Raw genomic sequence first — 6,503 nt, forward strand, 5'->3', positions numbered from 1 at the left:
TGGATGGATTGTTAGTGTTAGTTGACATTTCTGAAGGATAGTGCAAACGTGGTAATGAATCTCCTTGTGAGACACCTAGATGGTGCACTCTAAAATAGTACAGCTAGATATGAGTATTACAAAGATAGGCACTGGAAGCCTAGAAGGGATAAATATTATCTTAATATGGATCCCGTCCCTAGTAGAGAGAGAATGTTAGTCAACCCGAAGAGCCAGTGGATGGAGCAAAGGGGAGCTAAAAGCAAAAGAATGTCTTGTTGAAGTTTTCAGAATAAAGTGATAGACAGAAATGTTAGTAGGGAAATATGAAGAGAGTTAATGAAGCATTATGAGTAAGATGTGAATACATGGATGACAACGGTAGATAAAAAAAAATGACAGTATTACAGAGTTTATAGTCAATGGAAGAGAAAAAAAGTGACAGGCCTTGAGACAACAAAAGAGTATAGGCCATAAAGTCATATCCTCATTTCGAGAAATAAGTTCGTGACTCTAGCGTGATTACCAGAAGGGAAAGTTAGACCCTAGAGTAATACAAATCAGTATGGGTTGGTGAACAAGGTAAACTAAACATGAATTAGGGATTGAGTGATTTGATAATAGTCGGCATTATGAGAATTTCAGAGATTGCGTTCCGGCAATAATAGAATGGACGACAGAAGAATAACCTTTAAAGGTCATTCATGAAGACGCTTCCCTAAAGCAAGCAATGTGAGCAAAGTTAAGCTTAAGGGGCTATGTGTGCCAGTTACACTAGGTGTCACCCTCGTGAGTAAAGAATTTCGTTATCCTTGGTACAGAAAGATTACCTCAAGGCGAGTAAGGATCATCGATGATGTGAAAAGACGCCAAAGAGGAAGAGGTAAAACATCTATAGGTAGATCGTCGTTGCACTAAATCTTAGTACTCCCCTAAAGGGGGGAATATGGAGTGATGTAGTATTAAGTCAGAAGTAAGTAGTTCTAGTAATTATGTAATGGTAAAGGAAGAATGCGATAAAAATGAGAAAGGAATGAGATTGCACTTATTCAAATCCTACAGATATGCTATGATTTCAGAACATTATGCAAACACGGCGTCAAGGAGAGGATGTAAGGGTTCCTGCCCGGAATGTTATTGATAAATAAGGAGCCAGTGCGAGAGGTAAGTTAAGACAAAGAAAATAACCCAAGAAAGATTATGCGAAATATTGATATGAGAATGGGCCAACGAGTAGTTAGTAGTGGATTCAGGAAGAGCCTAGTTATGGCTAGACAAGAGGTTACATACAAATCAACAGATCGTGCAAGATAAACATAGTGAACCCCAACATTGGGAATTCCGTCTCGCAGAAATGATATCGTGATCCTTGAGAAATATTCAGATAGGAGTTGGGGTAGTTAAAAGTACCATATGAGTGTTATGAAAATAAAAGAGAGTGCCACTGGGAAGTCAGTCAAAATATTAGTTCAGAAGCAACCCTATAAGCACAAGGGCGTGGAGATAAGTAACTACGGATAATTATAGGCGAGGAAGAACATCAAAAATTCCGTCAAGTATATGATATGATAAGCTCGCAGATATACAAGAGTCAGAGGGTCATCCCTAAGTACTACAATGAAAGACTAGCTGAGGAAATAAGGAAGAAGGCTTCAACCTAAGCATAAGTAACTTGAAGAAGGAATGGTCATGTAAAAACAGTCTCACTACAACATTGTATGCACTCTATAAGAAAGTGGCACCTACAGTGGCTAATGAACGGGAAGTAAAATCAAAAGTAGGATTCGAGATCATATGAGTTGCACGAAAACTCCGGCATGCATGAGAACTAAGATAAGCTAAGTATGCACGCAACAATGGGGCAGAAAGACCAGGAAAAATAATAGCTTACGTTTAAAGAAAGCTGAGATGGAACGAAAGGAATTATTCGATCAACGATCCAAAGTTAGCTATGTTATAAATGCACTTAAGATTTCGGGGTATTATCCATGCAACATATATGTTGACAATCATACCGCCGTAGAAGTCTCCGATATAAGTTAAAAGAATGAATTGAGTCCAGGTCATAGACAAAGGCTTGAATTATTAGAAGATTGTATCATGGATGTTCCATAGCGTTCATGAAAGGCTAAAGTAATAACTAATACCATGAGCCACGAATCTGAAGATAGCTTAAGCCTATATAAAGGTTGATAAGAGGGAAGAGGAAACTAAAGAGTTACATCAACTAAGTAAATCAGGAGTCTGATTATTGGACCAAAAGAATTATAGACCTCTGATTGAGAACACTGCAGGATCACTCTTAAATATCAGAGGTACAAGAGAGATAATACAGTAGCCATATTCTATAACGGCTCTACGATAAAGCCAGTTAGAAGAGTACCAGCCTCATAAGAAGTCAGTATCAAGTTGTGTATGGGAATTATACCTTGTGTATGCACCAAAGGTGCAAGAATTATAATAGAGCTTCAAGTTGTGGATGGGAATTATACCTGTGTGGAAGGGAGGTCATGAAGGAGATAGAAGATGTGATGCGAGATTTTAAGGTAAGTAAGGTAAAGGTGAACAACGTACGAGATACTCAAATCTAGAAGGTGGTGAATAGTCCATACTTCGGATAGAAGGCTAGAAGCGCTGGGATTCATTACCCACGAATGAAAGCGGCGTCGTCAGTGGCATATGATCACGCTCAACTATGCCTTGTAAAAAGGACTAAGCGGTCGCTGCAAATATAACCTGGTTCAAGTCCGAAGTCGAATCCCACATGAAACTAACCTAGTTACTACAACTTTAAATAATGCTAATGATAAGCTCAGACAACTTTCGGATGCAAGAGTTTTATGAATAATCAGTGGAATTTATTTAGCTAAAGAAAAATGACAATAAAATTAGCAATAATCCAGACTAAAATTGAATTGAAGGGTAAAAGGATCTAGGGCTATTGTTTCCCTAATTGCCGGATTAATTCTTAACTCTTTAGCTATAATCTCGCCGTAATACTCTGTGAGGATTATGAGTTCCGGGCTACCGTAATTACCTCTTGATCAATTACGATAATTTACTAGAAGCATTCTCTCGAACTACTATAGTTAACAATTTATGCAACTCAGAATTATCCCACCAAAGCTTCGTTATTTTTAACCCCACTTTTAAATTCAAGTAATTAATCTCTTAACTTACCCAAAAGTGGTGTTGTTCAATAACAATCTAACCAAGTGTTCTTTCTCAAGCAACACAAGGTAACTAGACACGATTAATCAAGGGCCCTTCCAATTAACCATAATACAATATGTAGTTTAACAATCATAGAACAAACACAGCTCAATTATAACAAAATAGAGTCAAGACTTCATCCAACAATTGGTTTCATCAACCCTAAAAAATAGATTTAGCTACTCATACTAATGAAAAACAATTCACTAAAATAATTCATAATCAACAAATAGAAGTATGAAGAAGAAGATGAAAACTCTTAGGAAATTATCCGTCTTCTCTCCCTTATTCTTGCCTCTTAAATCTTCTAAACACAGCTATATCCCACTTCTGGGCGAGTTTAGGTTTCGTACGGTCGTCCGCGGCTGCAGATTCAACCGCAGATCCGGCCACGGATTTCCACTGCCTCACTGCCTTGAGTTCGCTGACCAATTCGCGGCCGTGCACCTGGAGGGGTCATCTCACTTTCTTTTCTCGCTCCTTTTCGACCGAGCTAACCTTCGATTGGCCTTTCACACTCCATGTTGACTCCAAAACACTCGTTAGCTCCCTCCTAGCTCGGAGTAGCTCCTACAAAGCATCAAATTCTTAATTAGAGTATTTTGTTATCTTTTAGCATTCAAATATCAATAAAGTGCCGCTAAATTAGAGTATAAGTAGTGTCTAAATTGCATAAATATAGCCTACTATCAACACCCCACACTTAAACCATTGCTCGTCCCCGAGCAATCAAACCACACTTTAAGAGGCCTAACTTCACTGAGCTACTTCCCTACTCGCCACACCAAGAATATTTCACATAAATTGAGGACATTAGTGCAACATCTAAACCTCAAGAGTTGACTCCCTCTAGCCACGCAATGTTCCTAACCGGCTTACTTATTCTAATTCATAGGTCTAGACTTACCTCTTCTTCATGAATCAAGTGCCTGCTCACAACAAAAGAGACTCATTTCACAATCAGTAAAATTCATACATACTGAGGAACTTTAAAAGGAACAGAATTCACTCACCCTCAGAAATGACATTCTTGTGCCACAGAAAACGTACCATAGGCTTGCCCGTAGTGTACGACTTTACTAATTGAGCTCACTTAGTCTAGGATCAAGTAGGACTTTATTTGGATGTAATGTAGGCTGCAAGTTGGGTAGGATATATTTGGATATATAATAGTGACTACACCTCCCTAAACACTTTAATACATTTATTTTACAACCAAGTCCACACCTAAGTTAAACCAATATTATTCATCTTTAACACCACATATACCACCCCGCACTTCTTCTTTGAGCACAATCACCTTAAAAGCCACCAAAGAATTATTACCGATCAACATGATACACTATTAACAATGTTCTCTTTTTTTTTCACAAGTGGCTTTTCCAACAAGATATAACTTTCTCCTTATTTACCTAGTTCCACTCAAAATCTCCATCAACACCCCATACTTTATCCTTTGTAAATTTATAGTATTTCAAGTGCTTACGAGAGGTAAAGGGTTCAAAAAAAGGGTTAATTCAAACAAGGGATAGGGCTTGTAATGTGGTTGGCAAGGAAACAGGATTACAGGCTTAACGGGGTTAACTATGGTACATAGCAAATAGGTGGGTGGAGTATGTATATATATATGGTTCAACAAAGAAATGCCTATATCACTTTCCAGACTAAACAAGACTACCATTTTGCTTTGCAGACACACAGGGCAAGTTCTAGGCGTTAAATGTCATGCACAGAATATAACAAGCCTCACACACACATGGCACATGACTCATTCCAGATTAGATCATCAAACACTCAGATCAGGGTACTTTAGCCAAATTAAGAACATACATTTTAAGGCCTTCTTACAAGAGTCAACAAATGAGCCTAAGCGTCACACTAAAGTAACCGCTATATTCAAGGCATTACGAAATCAAACAAGGCTTCCTATTTTAATTCTGCCCATAGCCCATAAGTTCCTAACTAAAAATAAAAAGCTAACTACACCCGGTTCAAACAAAACTCTTGGAAAAGAATCATGGTTTAAAGAAAAACCAAGGGAGAATTGATACACTACTACAAAAGAAAATCTTTTTCTTTCTTTCGACTTTAGTCCCTGAAGAAACCCGTCGAATGATATCCATTGTTGGGCCAAGTCGAAATTGATTTATACAAATAAAATACGAAACTATCTACATACAACAAAGTATCCCCCACCCCTCACTTAAAAAGATGGCATGTCCGCATGTCATACAAAGTAAAGTAATGCAAGATAAAGGAATTTCCCTGGTAGATCAATCTTGATCGGAGACAGTGCCAGGGTCGAGATGACATGCTCTCCCCAGGGCACGCAGCCTGCCCATGATTTTTTTTCTGACTTCGCAATTTGGGTGGCCAAAGCATCAACTTTGGTCCCCAATTCCGTGACGGAAGTGTGCAGTCCTGCCATGTCTTGTTCTAGGGCTGTCATTCATGTGCTCCGTCTGCCCTGGGATGGTCTTCAGCTACTGCAGCTTGTTCCTATGGGGGTGAGGCAGGTTCAACCTACTCTTTCCCTTCATCGCCCTCTTCCGACGCATTCGAATCGTCACTATGAGTTGCCCCTGGTGCCACCGGGTCTTTCCCGATGGTCACTTTATCTGCCAGAAACTTTGCTTCTTTCTTTACCATGCATCCGCATTTGGGTTCTCAGGCACCCTTGCTGCCCGGCACAATCTAGTGATCATAGAGGGAAAAAAGAAACCATACCTCTTCTGTGGTGAACGGACGAACATCTCACACTGAATAACCTTGGCCACATCGAAGTCGTGGCCATTCACGAAGCACCATATCAAGGCAGCTCTCGGACCATTTACCTTCGTGGTGTTGTGGGACGACAGCAAGCGACTGTTGATGATGTACAACCAACATTTTCCTTCAAAAGAGAGTGAGGAAGAGTGTAGCTTTGATCCCGACACAACCCACACTACCTCTTTGTCTGGTGCACAGATAGTTCTGAAAAACTTGTTCCATGTGATGAGTTCTCCTCTGTAAGTATCATAGAAATCCTCCTCCCCATTGAATTCAGGCAATCGATACACTCTCCTGATAGATTCTATCGAGGAATCCACCCTCGTGTGTCGCACAGTGCATATTATATCCTCATGTTCGGGGCAGTTGGCATAGAACTCCCGAACAAGCATCAAGTTACCCTCCTCTGGCTCTTCGAAAAAGTTGTCCAATCTGCTCCTGATCAACTCCCGATACATATTAGGGCACTGATCATGGAGGGACGCCCTGTCAATACCCCTTTCTGGTACAGATTTTTTAGTGGCCTTCAAACTGAAACGGTT

This window comes from Nicotiana tabacum, chromosome 4 (assembly GCF_000715075.1).
Source record: "Nicotiana tabacum cultivar K326 chromosome 4, ASM71507v2, whole genome shotgun sequence".
Classification (NCBI taxonomy): domain Eukaryota; kingdom Viridiplantae; phylum Streptophyta; class Magnoliopsida; order Solanales; family Solanaceae; genus Nicotiana; species Nicotiana tabacum.